Below are 15,901 nucleotides of genomic sequence, written 5' to 3' on the forward strand. Positions count from 1 at the left end.
TGTCAGGACAAAGATACTGGTCAGGAGTCCTCCAGCCTCGGACTCAGGGAAGGTGCAGCAGGGTTGTGCCGTGATCCCCCGACCCAGATCCTGCCTCTATATGTGTGAGGAGAGTCCCTCAGAGTCAGACCCAGTACTGGGGCCATGATTAGAACTTCCACCTGCTGGCCTCCGCCCTCTCGGTGAAGGGAATGGGAGACTTGGGCGAGGCCACTGACACCTGCCACGGTGACAGGCTGCTCCAGAGCTCACCAAATCCCCGGCCTGCCCTCCATGTCCCCATCAGAACAGCCACTCTCCTTCCTTCCCCCCAAACACCCAGGGCCAGGCCCTGCGCTCAGGCCTGAGGAGAGTCCAGTTTTGCCACCCTGTCTGTGTGAATGAGAATGACTGAGATGGGTTTGTGATGTGACAGGAGGGTGTGAGAGAGATAGAGACGGACAGGAGGATGGGACTGTCTGTCTCTCTTTACATATCACCGTCATTGTGGCGCTGAGCTGCTGATGGTCTGTGCACGTGGCATCTTTAAGCTCTGCAGTGCTGCAGGCAGCACGCTCTCCCAGAGGCCTGCACTGGAGGAGTCCCCACAGGCCACAATCAGTCCGGCTGCTACTGTTGACCCACTCTGCACTTTTCTTATAATCAAACAAGACGTCTAGGTTGGAGGGAGCCTGGAGAGAAGACAGTCCTGCACCGTAAACAAGGGCTCTGAGTCAGCAGCCTGGCTCCAATCAGGCCCCAGCATGAGATGTCTGCACCTGGGAGTCGCTCACTGGCTGCTCTGGGTCTGCCACCATTCATGCAGCGAAGTGAGAAGTGGGAGCAGGATGATGGAGGGGGCAGGGGCTGGAGGATACAACGACCCCCCAGGGCTCACCAGCTGCTGGGGAAGGGGCACTGCGGCAGCTCTGATACCTGGGAGCTGTGTCAGGAATCCCTGCAGTGTAACATAGCCTCAAAACTGTCATGAGGCTGGAAAGGACATGGGTGCAGCACGTGGCCAAGCAGCGACTGAACTGTAATCCAGGGAGATGGAGCCCTCCTGGGTCTGACTGGGCCAGAGTCTGACCTCCCTCCCACTGCACTTAGCTCTCCTCTTTGCCAATGCCTCAGTTTCTCTTCCTGGCATCTACAAAGCTCTCCCCGATGTTCCAGCAGCCAGTGGATAGCTCTGCAACAGCGGGGGCACAGTGAGGGGGAAGGTGGAGAGAGCTGTTACCTCACAGACTCGTGACCTGAATGGGCTGCGGAGACTGGCAAAGCACATTGGTGAGGAGGGGAGTCTGCCCTGGGCTAAGGCTGCACAGGCCTGTGGGAGAAGCACAGAGATGGGCCCAGTGGCACTGTGCTGAACACCCAGCAGCTCTGCACCCTCACAGCTCCCAGACCTGTTGGTTTAATTAAACCCCTCGGCTGGGGCCCACCTTAAGAATTCCTCTTGCCTGGGTGGGGAGCAGAGACCTGCTGCTGGCTGAGTTTCCTCATGACCCCTCCTGTTTCTCAGAAGGCCGGGAACCCCGGGGAACCAGATGGCACCAGCTCCTTGCCCCTCTGCAAAGCGGGGGTGCTCTCGCAGCGTGGGGCAGAAGAGCCTATGGACTGGTGAAGCAGAGGCTGCCCCACGCTTTTCCTTATCCTCTCGCTTGCTCAATGCTCTTTGTTCTGGTGTCCTTGAGAGCAAAGAAGAGGGATTGTTAAAGCTCTGTGTGAAAATAAACGGAGCTGAAACAATAAGCCAGGCGTTGGCTCTGTCTGTGCTGTGGGCACGTCTCTCTCCCTCCTCCAGGCTCTGGAGCCAAGCAGCTGGAAGCAGCAGGGAAGCAGCAGGAGGATATTAAAAACCAGGGGGGTCAGGCGTAGTTCTACTGAGGCAGCTCTGGAGATGGAGGAGTAAGTCAGAGACTCACAACAACGTCACACAGAGTCTGTGCGACTCTCTGCTTGTAAATCACTGTAACTGCAAAGGAAATGAATAGCTAGGGCTGGTCCAGCCACTGAACTGCATCCTCCTCCAGCGTGTAAAGCCGTATTTTGGAAAACAGGGTGGAGCAGAGAAAACTGTCTCCACCAAGAAAACTATTTTCTCTGGCTATTGCGTCCTATGACTCACCAGCTACACTATCACATCCCCAGTGATAAGCAGCCAACCAATCCTCTGCTGAGAAATCAGAGATCTTGCTAACTCAGAGCATTCCAGAAGAAGAGAGTCCGACCAGGACATACAGAGCTGATACCTTCCAAGCTCTACAAAGGCAGGGACCTGCCCCTCTCTCTCTCTCTCACACACACACACACACACTCTCTCTCTCTCTCTTCCTTCCTTCCTTCTGCAGAGGGTTTGAATCCCCAGAAATGTCCCCATTAAATTGATGGAGTTAAGAATCCAGAAAAACTGCAAGGAAAAAACACAAATCCAAAGAACCTGGAAAGCGAGACAAATAGAGCAAATGTTATTAAACTAACTGGATAAAGGAAGAACAGGAGTACTTGTGGTACCTTAGAGACTAACAAATTTATTTGAGCATAAGTTTTCGTGGGCTAAAGCCTACTTCATCTGATGCATGCAGTGGAAATTACAGTAGGTAGAGATATATAGATACACAGAGAACATGAAAAAATGGGTGTTGCCATACCAACCCTAATAAGACTAATCGACTAAGGTGGGCTGTTAGCAGCAGGAGAAAAAAAACTTTTGTAGTAATAATCAGAATGGCCCATTTCAAACACTTGACAAGAAGGTATGAGTAACAGGAGGGGGAATGATGTAGGGTTGATGAATGATGAAAGAGGTTTGATGTAGCAACCGTAAAGGCCAGTGGGGAGATTCAAGCAGCAAAAGAAGTCTGTTTGATCTAATCTCTCTGCCACACCATACGAACCCCTCAGCCCAATCACCGTATCCATCTCCTCTCTAGCTAGGTGGATTTTCCAAAGCAGCAATGGGAGTTTTACACCCAAGCCCCATTGACTTTCACTCTTGTTTCCTTTGAAAATCTCCCCCTAATCTTAGGTAATAGGTACCCTGAATAGACCCATTTTTCCCCAGCTGTGTGACCCACCTCTGCCCACCTGGTTCACGTTCTGTTTGCACCCACATGGATCCCTCCCTCCCAGCAAGGAGTAATTTTTTGGGACACTTGGAGGAACACACCTTGAACTCTAGTAGACTAGGAGAGTTCCTAGGATGAACAGTAAGAGACAGGAGAAAGATTTTGCTTGAACCTCCCTTCCTAAACCAACACACGTATCATCCAATATGCAGCAGCCCAGCCCCCCTGTGCTTCTTGGGTCAGAATGTTGGCATTGGGTTGCGAGTTTTCATCTGCAGCAGAGGCGGTAGGGACTGATGCAGCGTCCTAGGAACTGCTCGGTGTTCTGTAGTACTAGCAGCCTTGGCCCCCCTCTCCTCTCCTGTTCTTAGCCAACCACTTAAATACCCCTTAAATGTGCCACACAGCAGAACCTCTGAGCTGGTTCCTGCACAGGCCTTTTGCAGTGCTGCCTGCTTTCCTGCCTTTGTCTTTCACTTCCTTCAGAATCCCACTCCCCACCCCCTCCACCATAGCTCCTGTGGTTTTCTGAACAATCCTGAACGGTGCCAAGTGACTCCTGGGAGGTGCTGAGCACCCTCAGCCGCTACTGAAGTCAATGGGAGTCGAGGGCACTGAGCCCCTTGCAGAACAAGGCCATGTTCATGCAAAACTCCCACTGAACCCAAGCTGCAAACTTCCCAGGCCTTGGGATCTGGGGCTGTGGTCACAAAGGAAAGGTTTTGAATACGCTTGCTGGCTGTTTAAGCAGGGTGGGACCCATTCAATGTTTTATACAGACCACCTTCAGCAAGTGCTATGAGAGCAACTCTTCCAAAACTGGGGGGGATGCATTCCCTGCAACATGTAACATAGCATGCAAACACAGCACGTCCCTCCTCTGAATAGTCGCCACAGGCATCGAGAACTAGGACAGGATTTTCCTACTTCCCACTGGCCATTCCTCTTTTGCTCAAAGCAACAAGCATATAAATATAGAAGCTTTTAATGTAACATTTGTCATTCAGCAAACGGTGTCACTGAGACAAAGAGTTTTGCAAGGTTCAAAGAGGGATTGGCCATTTTGTGAGCGTATCCAGAGTTAGAGCAGCTAATGGTAACAAAATGAGTATTGGAAGGGAAGGGAGAAAACTCCTCATGCATCAAGGTTGAAACCAATCTCTAACTATTGGGCATTAGAAAATGAGATCTTCATGGGGGGCAGATTATCTCTCATCTGCCTACTGAGGAGTTTCTTGCATCTTCCTCTGAAGCTGGCCACAGCTGGAGAAAACAGCCTGGGCTAGATAGACCATGGGTCTGATCCAGTCTAGCCATTCCTGTGCTCCTGTGAACAAGAGGGATGGGTTCATGTTCTGATTTTCATTAAACCACTTGCTTTACTCTCTGGCCATTGGCTCAGCCCTGCACACTCTCCTGGGCTCTCTGACAAGTTCTCTCCACACACAACCCCACTGTAATTCAAATGAAGTCTGTGTACTTACACCAGGAATGAATTTGTTCTTCTGAGTTATTGCCAGTGCAAGAGAGAGAGCTGCACACTCCCTTGTCTCTTTCAAAGGTTTGTAAATGATCTTAAAATTCCCTGCTTCATCACTGTCTGGAGCTTTCGAAACACGCAAAGCTGCAGCTCAGGGAATTCTCTGGATTTGCTGAGTTGTCTCTTTCTCTCTCCTAATTCAAAAGACAAAGCTAAAAGCTGATAGAGAGAAATTACTAAGGAACATTTACAGGAAGGCAGCATCGCTGGAGCAAGGGACATGTAGGGGTCATATGTCACATCCCCATTTGTCTGGAGCTGAGAGGATGTGAACTATGGATGTTTCTTCTGAACTGCCCCACAGGAATAAATATTCTGCATTTCCTATTCTTTCTTTTCTATTGCAGCCTCCTTTCCCTATAGGAATGGGATGATTGCAGTATGCACCTGGGGGCTTTGCAAACGACTATTTGTATCTTGGTTATCGTTTTAGATTTGGTGCAAGCAAATACGCTTTCTGAGAGTGGAGTTAGATGTAATTTGTATCTTCTTCTCAGTACCCCTACTCCACTCTCACTGACATGACTCCCTCCCAGAGCTGGAGCTAGAACCCAGGAATCCTAACTCCCCACAACCCACTAGAGCACACCCTCCTCCCAGAGCTGGGAATGGAACCCAGGAGTCTATTCTATATAGACTCTTATACCACCCTTATTACCGCAGTATGTGAAGCACAGATCCACAAAGGTGTTTAGGTTCTTAACTCTTGAAGTTTAGAACCTAAATACCTTTCTGGATCTAGGCCTGAGCACCTCTCCGTTGTGCATTAAGCGCTGTGACTAACATTGTCACATGTGATCATTCTCTCCCCAGTGGAGTGTTGTGCTTTAGTTGGTTTTGTTTGGAAGTTCGTTTGTTTTTCCAAATGTACCTGCTGTTCTTCATTTAAATTGGAGAAGGCAGGTGTGGAGGGTGGTGATGTGAAGTTTGTGATGGCTCTTAGTTCCTGGAGGAGTTCATTCCACAGTCTTGGACAGGCCCAGACGAGCATACAGATGAACTTTGCCCTTAGGGTAGAAAGCTCCACTGTGCCTGGGGATTGGAGTTGTTGACTATCATGTTCATCATAGAGCTGTAGGGTCTTTTGGATATCCCGGGACCAGGCCATGGAGCTCCTGGAAGGACCGAGACCTTGCACTTGACTTGCTGCTCTATGAAAAGCCAGCACAGGAGAGGACGGGTGTGATGTGTTCACAGGAGCCAGCATTGCTGAAGGGACACAGTGCAGTGTTCTGTACTATATGGGGTTTCCCAGGTGCTGAAGACATCATGTCTAGGTATAGTCCCAACGGGAGGTGACAAAGGCATGACTAACTGAGGCCAGGTCATATTTTGCATGTTTGTCATGCGTCTGACGAAGTGGGTATTCACTCACGAAAGCTTATGCTCCAATAAGTCTGTTAGTCTATAAGGTGCCACAGGACTCTCTGTTGCTTTTTACAGATCCAGACTAACACAGCTATCCCTCTGATACTTGACAGGATGGAACAGTGGAAAGCATTACTCACGGATGCTGCAATATAAGAGCGTAGGCAGCACAGGATCAAAACAAACATTAGGAAGCACTTCTTCACCGAATGCACAGTCAACCTGTGGAACTTGCTGCCAGGGAAGTTATGAAGGCCAAAAGTATAACTGGATTCAGAAAATCCAAGATTAGCCACGATGTTCAGGGATGAAACCCCATGATCCAGGTGTCTCTAAACTCTGACTGCAAGAAGCTGGGACTGGATGATGGGGTGGATCATGTGATAATTTCCCTGATTGGTTAATTCCCTCTGAAGCATCCGGCACTGGCCTCTGTTGAAAGACAGGATACAAGGCTCTGCAAATCATTGGTCTGACCCAATTTGGCTGTTTTTATGTTCATCAGGAATCTACAAGCCTCCTCAACTATGGTCTGAATCAACCATTTGTGGGTGTGAACCTTCAACCAAATGAGACTGCACTATGGCTGCAAACTCCTCAAAATACTTTCCTCTGCCAACCAGCATCATCTCTGTCTTGCTTGGGTTTAGCTTCAACCTGCTGTCCCTCATCATCCATGAGCTGATCTCATCTGAGCAGTGGACATCATGGGCAAGTGTGGTGAAGACAGGAAGAGGTGTCCTCCACCAGCATATTGCTGGCTCTTGAGTTCAGTTAATCTGACCAGTGACTATAGGGCAGACATTGAATAGAACTAGACAGACAATTTATCCTTGTGGTACCTCATACATATGGGGTGTAATGGCAGAGGTGCATTCCCCTGGGCCCCCTGCCACCTCTCTGACCTGGGACAGCAATATCTCAGGGTGGACAGTGATGAACGTTGCTGGGGAGGCCCAGGAAGACCAGAGTGGATGTCTCCCCACCACCCCTCAAAAGCTGAGTAAGACCATGTTTCTGTCCCATGATTTGGTCTGAATCCAGAGTATTTGAACTAGAGCATCTCTTTTAGAAAAACATCCAATCTTTTGATGTAAAATGTGCAAGGATGGGGAATGCAGCAGGATCCTGGCTAAGCTGCTTCATCCTTAAAATCACTGTTCAAATCTGCATGTTATGAGACCAGCTTGTTGCTGGCTTTTGGCTACCTTCTGTGGGAACTTGGGTTTGACACTGGGGTCCTTATTTGTGGATTAAGTTCTGACTCCCCGTCCTCTAACCCGCTAGACCCCACTGCACTCCTAGTGTGGGGAAGAGAACCCAGGAGTCCTGGCTCCAGCCCCTGCCTGAGACGCCGCATCCTGCGGAGGGAGCTGCTGGCTCCGCTCCGTGCTCCGCCTTCCACGTTTTCCCTCATTCCAGCCACGCCCCGGACTCCGGCTCCGGGTTTCCCGCAGACCCGAGCTCAGCCCAGCTGTTCGCAGCTGTCCGGCAGCCACTGCCTGGTGTCCTGCGCCCGCCCGCCCCGTCCGCTGTCCCGGGCCCCGCACCCCAGCCCCGGCCGTCCGACCCGGGGCCCCTCCGCCCTACCCGAGCCCGGCCATGTCCGGGGAAGAGGGCAAGCGGCGCCCCGGCCCCCGCCGACCGCCGCCCCGGCGAGCAGCAGGCGGCGGGCGGCGGGGACTGCGCCCCGGCGGAGCCCCAGTACCGGGCCCTGGTGCTCTCGGCTTCGGCGGCTACGAGAAGGTGAAGGTGCAGGTGCGGCGGGGCGAGCCCAGCCCGCGGCCGGGAGCTCGCCGTGCGGTCCGAGCCTGCGGCCTCAACTTCGCCGACCTGCGGCGCAGGGGCTGTACGAGCGGCTGCCGCGCCGCCCGTCTCCCCCGGCATGGAGTGCGGCGGCACCGTGCTGGCGCTGGGCGAGGGGTCACGGCCGCCAGTGAGACGGGGGCGGGCGGCGGGGCAGGCGAGCCAGGGGCCCAGGAACGGGGAGAGGCCGAGCCCGGGGGGAGAGGCGGGCTAGCCTGAGCCCTGGGGCCAGAACGGGTGAGGCGAGCCCGTGGGGGGAGGGCGGGGTCAGTCCGAGCCCTGGGCCAGGTACACGTGGGGAGGCGATGGCCCTCGGGGGTGAGGCGAGGGCAAGCCGAAAAGGGAAATGTGCGTGGGTTTCATGTGCTCCCTGTCGCATGACGGGGCGTCAGCCCGAGGGGTGGCCGACTCTTGTCCAAGGGCGGATACGGCCCCGCCGAAGCCATTCGCTCAGGAACGTGCGGAGGCGAGCCCGGGTAGGGGAGCGGGCCTGGGGAGGGCGTGGCCCAGAGGGAGGAGGGGCGGGGGAGGCGTAGCCCCCGAGGGCCAAGGAACGGGCGGCCGGGGCCGGGCCGGTGGTGTGGGGGCGGGGCAGACGAGGTGACCGGTGGTGTGAGTGTGGGAGCGTCATGCCAGAGGCCTGTGGGAGCCCTGTGAGATGCGGTGCCGGGTGCTGGCCGTGGCGCGGCCGGGCGATGACTCCTGGCGGGCTCCTCCTGGAGGACCGGGGGGAGGGGTCCCCCGTCTCCGGCTGGGCAGCGGGAGGAAAAAACGGTGGAGCTGCGGTGGCGCTGCGGTCCGGGGGTCGGGGCGGCCGCCCCGGGCCCGCCGCTGGGTTCCGCCCGCGTGGGCAGCGAGTGGCTGCTGGTCTGGGGCCGGCCGCGGGGGGAGCGGCCACCGCCCGTGTGAGGCTGGGGGTGTTTGGGGCAATTGCCCCCTTGCTGTGGGGGGCTGGGCGCACCCCACTTTGTGGCATGTCCGGTCCTTCCAGCCCAAGCTGAAGGATCCATGTAAATGTCTGCAGGCAGCACAGGTGTTGGATCTAGGAGATGCGGGGGGGGCGCAGCACCCCCGGCTGGGAGTGGTGTCCAGCACATCCAGGGTTTACAGTTTGGTTCAGTGGTTCTCATTGTCCCCGCTCCCTGTACAAATTGTTCCCATGCCCTTGGCTGACAGTGGGACAAGGGAGATGGTGATAAATCAGCCAATAACCCCATAGCCTGGGTGAGGGGGGCACTTCCTAGCCAGGTGCCTTCAGAAAGTGGGGTCCCTCGAGTGTGTGATGCAACATAGGGATAAAACAAGTACTGGCAGTTCTGTCCCCAGGTAAAACTGCATCCTTTCAGGCCCCTGATACCAGCTAGTACAGAGATCCCATGGCCATAAAAGTAATGGCCTTTAACCCTTGAAGACTGTGTAATAGCTCTGTCAAGATAGCCTCTTCTCATGCGTGTGGTCACATTAACTAGTGGAAGCTAGACCTGTCTGTGATTGTACAATATCTATTCCATAAGTTGAATAAAGAAACATGGTTTTCATTCAGCACAAGGCAGGAAAACAGGTTTCTGGTCTGTTCACAACGTATAGTGGGAGGATAATCATGTGAGGGGCAACAAAAATGACTATAGAATGGAACAGCTTGCATATGAGGAGGGAGTAAATAGACTGGGACTGTTCAGCTTGGAAGAGAGACAACTGAGGAAGGATGTAGGTGAGGTCTATAAAATCATGACTGGTGGAGAAAATGATTAGAGAAATATTATTTTCCCCTTCGCATATCACAAGAACCAGGGGGCACCCAATGAAATTAATAGGCAGCAGTTTTAAGACATAAGAAAGTATTTCTTCGTGCAATGCACAGTCAACCTGTCGAACTCATTGCTAAGGGATACTGTGAAAGCCAAAAGTATATCTGAGTTCAAAAAAGAACTAGATAAGTTCACAAAGGATAGATCCATCAATGGCTGTTAGCCAAGATGGTCGGAGACACATCCATGTGCTCTGGGTGTCCCTAAGTCTCTGACTGCTAGAACCTGGGACTGGATGATAGGGGATGGATCTCTTAATAAATTGTCCTGTTCTGTTCATTCCTTCTGAAGCATCTGACACTGGCCAATGTCAGAAGACAGGATGCTGGGCTAGGTGGATCCTTGGTCTGACCCGGTCTGGCCATTCTTATGTTCTTCTATATATTACACTGTCCCAGTGTTACTTTTCTCAGCAGGTGTTAGGCAAAGATGGTTTCTCTTTATTGTCACTGTTAGGAAAAAAAACCAAACTGTTCCCAGCCAGCCTATATTACCTGTGCTGGACTGAATGTCTGTGGCTGCTTCTCTACAAATGTAAAGTGTATCCGCCCACTCAGGGTGGGGCAGTTCCCATGAAGCTGGATTTAAATTAAACTGCTCTGAGGTCTCATTTTGTAGAAATTGGTTTAGTGAATTACTATTTAAATCGCAAAGAATTTCAATCTCATTAGGAGTTGTAAATCCAGCACTTGGCATATGTGCTGAGACATCATACTTTCGTGAGACAAAATTGTCTTCAAAATAAAAGCTTCATACTCTGATTTGGGGGCTTCCATTCAAAGCATATTTATGTGCTATTAAACGCAGCATATGTGCAACAAAGGCAGTCTGTGGAGATGATCATATTAACACATCAATCTCGGAGGCTAGTTTCTCTGTCATTGTCTTTATGGATGAACGTTACTTAAGAGCTCTTCAATAGTAGGACAAAGGTTCTGTATTAATTAGCTTGTTCTAAATACATGTAATCCTTTTACTGAATGGTTGCCTGCTCCAATCCCAGAGTAACTGGCACATTGTAGATGAGTCACTAGAGGTGGTTGGCTGCTTTAATAACACAGGTGTGCTATACAGGTGACTTGCTCAGGTGCAGGTATGAAGCTTTCAAATTAGGGTTGGCAGAACTGTTGATTACAAATTGGTTGTTTTTTATTTTGACTAGGATGTTTTGTCTCAACACTCAGTAGCTGCTGTCAGATGCATCTTACTACAATAAAGAGGAAGTTATCTTTAATGAATGATGTTTCAAAACTGGATATGCTGCAGGGGACAATATATCTGCCTGTTTCTGATAATTATGAGATCTATAATAAACAGCTGTGCAGATTGACTATGCATCTAATATGGCTTAATCCAGGGAAAAGGAGAAGAGCCTTAGCTAAACTGTTTGAGCATTAGAATACTTGGCAGTACTGAAATGATCTCCACCACAGATCTTCATTTGCTTTTAAGCTACCTAAATGAGTCTCTTTCTGGGAAAATGCAGATGTCTCTCAGATCACATTCTATGGGTTCTTTCCTCATTTCTGGGTCTCTAAGTGTTAGTGCAGCTGATTACTATTAGTCATCTACTTCTTGTCCAGCTCTCATTCTGAGGAATTAAGCTACTATATTGTATTCCTTTCTCCCTGCCCTCAAGAGTTTACAATCTAGACACACAAAGATTGGGCCTGTCTTAGCGTATTTGAACAGTCCTTAGCATGAAGGGACCCTGATTTCTGGAGCCTCTAAGCACTACTGCAATAAAAATAGCTTATTATTAACGTACTAGGTCCGCTCTGGAACAATATACGGTATATATTTCATTTAAAGACCACTTTGGTGGTTTTTAAAACACTTCCATTCCTCGCCAGCTAACAGCAAGTTTATTTAATAGATTGCTGTTCTCATAGTTTCTCCCAAAGAGTTTAAATGGATGTTAATCTGTCTGACAGATCAGTCCTGAGTGTATTATAAATGTAATAGCCCTGAGTTCTGGGAGTCTTGTCTCACTGTAACTAAATGGAGAACATTTCCAAGATAGTCTTGAAATTCTCCACTGGTTATAGAACCCTAGAATTACCACCATTCCTGTTGCTGACACCCATCCGGAAGCAGTTAGTACCCTCCTGGGTTTCTTCCTAGCATGTACTGCTGTGCAACCACTAGTGTAGGGCAGATGAAACCTTGTTCATACCCACTTGCTGATGAAGGGCTCTGAGCAGAGCAGATTGCAGTAGCAGAACACATCTGTTTGACATCAGTAGTTTGGGGAATAAGTAAAATTTAAAATTAAAAAAAAAGTGTCCAGGTTTAGTAAACTTGAGGCCAGCTGCGTGACTGTTTTGCTGTCCCCAGGAATGGCGGGAATACGCGGTGATCCCATAGTGAGCTGTAGGCAGTATGCTCAACCCTCCTGTGTGTGCATGCTGTATGTGGAAAATGGATGTGCATGTTGTAGAAGGGTTCATGTAAAAGGTGAAGGCTGCAGAGCATCAATAACACTTTTTTCCTGACACTGCTGCCAAATAAATACAGGATTTCCTGCCAGCAAAGGAAGATTGTATTTTCTTTTAGCATGAAAGATGCCTGGCCCAGGAGTAGTGGAGGCTTCAGGCATAAGCAGTTCCAGTGATGCTGATTTTTACCTTGTCTCCAGAACCAGTTTGAGGCATCCACCAGAATGTTGGGGAGGGGAGAGAGGCTATTTATTGGCAGGAAGAAATGTCTAGCTATAACTTAATTTAAAAGGAGAATCTTCTTGGGAGTCTGGCGAGTATGAGATCAGCTGCTAAGGCCCTTTGTCTAAGGGTGACATGGCTGTTGGCCTGCATGAACAAAACATCGCAGGAAAAAAATAACTCTGTGCACTGGCTGGAGCACCCCTGTACCCGAACCAGTTTCCAAGATCTGAAATTCTGTAAGAGCTAGATAAGGGCAGTTTTGCAGGGCAGACAGTCTTGGAGAGATGGGAGATCAGATGGATGATTGTGGCGTTCTTATTTCTGTTTTTTGAGACTTTGCGTGAGCAAAATTGCGTGTTCATTGGAGTTAGCAAGAACCCCCGTGATGCTCTCCGCCTGAGCATGGTTTCTGAACACAGCTAAAATATGGTTTGTAACCAGTTTCAGTGTGGAAGGAGATTGCTACAACCATTGCAAATGCTGTTTGCCAGCTTTAGAGCTGACAAGGCCTCAAGGGCATTAACAGGTTAGCTGCTGTGAGGTCTTGCTGAGACTAATGCAGCATGATTCTGGCATTACTCCATAGAGCACGGTTATCTTTGGAAGTTCGTAGAACTGAAACGCCCTCTTTGTTCTGTTTCTCTCATTAAAGCTTTGGTAGGTCATTGACAAACATGCCAAGTTTTTTCCCTTCACCTGTTATCATTAGGCTAACAGAGTCATGACCGTTTCAGACGCGTCTAGGGAATGTATTCCCAAAGCCTCTCAAACAAACCATGATTATTAAATATGATTCTGTTACGCTCTCCCCTCCCCCCCCCCAATGAAAACATTTCAGTTTGCTCAAGTGTAAATGCCAAACCCACACAGCTATGAGCCTTTCCGCTGCCTCAGCTGTGCCGCTCTGCTGTCCAATATGCTGCTATCTGGTTTTGCTGGCGCACCTCCCGACACACTATGAACAGATGCTCCCTGTCTGGGGGGATAAGAGCAGCTCACTGGAGAGGCTTTGGGTTTCGTGCATCTGGAAGCAAAACTAAATTTGAAAGATGAACAGATTTACGCCCACACTGAAACTATGGGTACGTCTACATTGCAAGTAAACACCTGCGCTTGGCCCATGTTAGCTGACACTGCGAGGGAGGAGGGTCCCAGAGCCTGGGCCCACACTGCAGTTTTATAGCTCCACACGTTGGCTGGGAGCCTGGATCAGCTGACACAGGGCAGCCAGGGTGGTTAATTGCAGTGTAGACGCACCTTGTCTTGTGTCACAGGGCTCTTAAAGTGACGAGAGGTCCAAGGTAGGGGAGGTAACATCTTTTATTGGATCAACTTCTGTTGGTGAGAGACCAGCTTACACAGAGGTCCAAGTAAGTTCGGCATGAGGTGAGAGGACTGCGTTGTGCTCTGTACTTCCTGAATATAGAGCAAAGTGAAATCTGAGGGTCTCCTTAGGTGTCTGGCAGGACAGACTTAATCTCTTAGCTTGCCCCAGGCACTTGAGTTTACTGAGCGGCAGCTGAATGCAATGGCTGCACATTTTGAGAATTTGGTCCATCGAGTTTCCACGTGGAAAGGCTTTTTCCACATGTGCATACCTATAAGTCACCTTTGAAGAACGTCCAATTCTTGTATCGGATAGAAGTGTACGTAGTTTGTGGAGATTTGGTTGGTTCATACAATGGTTATTCCACATGTCTGCCCACCCCCCTTCCAGTGCCATCAGAGAGTAGAGCTGATTCTATTGATATCCCTCAGCCTTGATGTAAACTCTGTTTTGATGTTAAGTTCACCTGCAGCCACATTGTTTTCTGCTGTGATTCCCTTAGGATTTGCAGGATCAGGCCATTTTACAAACTGTCCTGGAAACTGCTCTTCTGTTGAAATATTTCTTATAGTTATCTGAGATTTCTTTTAAGAGCAGATGCTTAAAGCAAAGGCCTGTACTGTGGAAGGAAATCTCTTCTACACGGGCTTCCCTGCTGACATCCTAGCAGGGAGTTTTTGGTGCAACTGTTGGACTCTGTGGCGAAATCACTTCCAGAAGAGGAGAAATATATGGAAATTGCCTTTGTGACTTATCAGTTGACTCGTATAACAAAGTCATGTGCCTCTTTTAGTGCAGAGTTCAGAGGGGCTCAGTTACTTCCCCAAAATCCTTCTTCAGAAAACATCAGAGGCGTCAAGAATCTAGAACTGCTCACTGCACATGCTGTTCAAATATAAAAACTCTGGTAAAAAAAAATGTAATGCTTTTCTAGTCTCTCCCTTCCTGGAGTGACGCTCCTAGAGCAGTGGTTCTTAACCTGGGGTGCATGCATCCCCTGGGGTGCAAGATGCCCTTTCTGGGGGTCTGAGACATGTCAGATTTTTTTAGAAGGTAAATCATTGAAAACACAAATTAAGCACAGGCACATAAGTACAACTATTTTGTTTCATCAAACGTGTGTATTAACATTATACATTTTTAATGATTACTGTAATACACAAACAAATAGGTTTAAAGAACTGACCTACTTCAACTTCTTTTGATACGGGGTGCAAGAACATATTTTGAGAACCAAAGGGGTGCAGGCTGCAGTAAAGGTTAAGAAACACTGTCCTAGAGTATCCCCTTCACAGCCTCATTTGGGACTCAGATAGCAGCCAGCATTTGGGATGGTTCTTGGGTTCTGGTGATTGGTAACTCCACATTCCCCAAGTGTATTGTATTGTTTCACAGCTAAAGCTGCTGCTTGAGGAATTAGTATTGACACGCCACAAATAACACCCTGAAGCACATCTCGGCACTCCAGGCCTTTGCCAGGTAATAACTGACACCATGCCAGCTTTGTGCACCTCGTGCTGTAGTCGAAAGGCACCAGGCATGAATTGTCAGGACACGTTTAACCTTCCCTGAGTCATTCAGAATGAACAGTTATGCAAACAGAGCATGAAGAAGATGACCGTGCTGGACTGAACAGCGCTTTAAAGTTGGGCATGCTGTATCCAAAGACAGGTCTTACTAATCCAGTGCAACCATCTGCCCAGGAGTCTCTGTCTACGCACGAACAAATTCAGCCATGAACATAAGAATGGCCAGACTGAGTCAGACCAATGGTCCATCTTGCCCAGTGTCCTATATTCCACCAGTGACCAATGCCAGATGCTTCAAAGGGAATAGAATAAGGCTATTATCAGTTATCCATCCCCTGTCATCCAGTCCCAACATCTGGCAATCAGAGGCTTAGGGACACCCAGAGCATGAGGTTGAATCCCTGACCATCTTGGCTAATAGCTAGAGCCCTACGCAATTATGAAATTTGTATCCACAGCCAATCCACAATCCCAAACGTGGTATGTGGATATAAAGCAGATATTGATAGGCCTGTCCTCTGCGAACTTATCTAATTCTTTTTTGAAACCAGTTATAGTGTTGGCCTTCACAACATCCCCTGGCAAAGAGTTCCACAGGGTGACTGTGCATTGTATGAAGAAGTACTTCCTTTTGTTTGCTTTAAACCTGTTGCCTATTAATTTCATTGGGTGGCCCTTCATTCTTGTGTTATGTGAAGGGGTAAATAACACTCCCTTATTCGCTTTCTCCACAACATTCATGATTTTGTAGACCTCTAGCGCATCCCCCTTACGCGGCTCTTTTCCAAGCTGAACAGCCCCACTCTTTTA

This window comes from Chelonoidis abingdonii, chromosome 21 (genome assembly GCF_003597395.2).
Source record: "Chelonoidis abingdonii isolate Lonesome George chromosome 21, CheloAbing_2.0, whole genome shotgun sequence".
NCBI lineage: Eukaryota > Metazoa > Chordata > Testudines > Testudinidae > Chelonoidis > Chelonoidis abingdonii.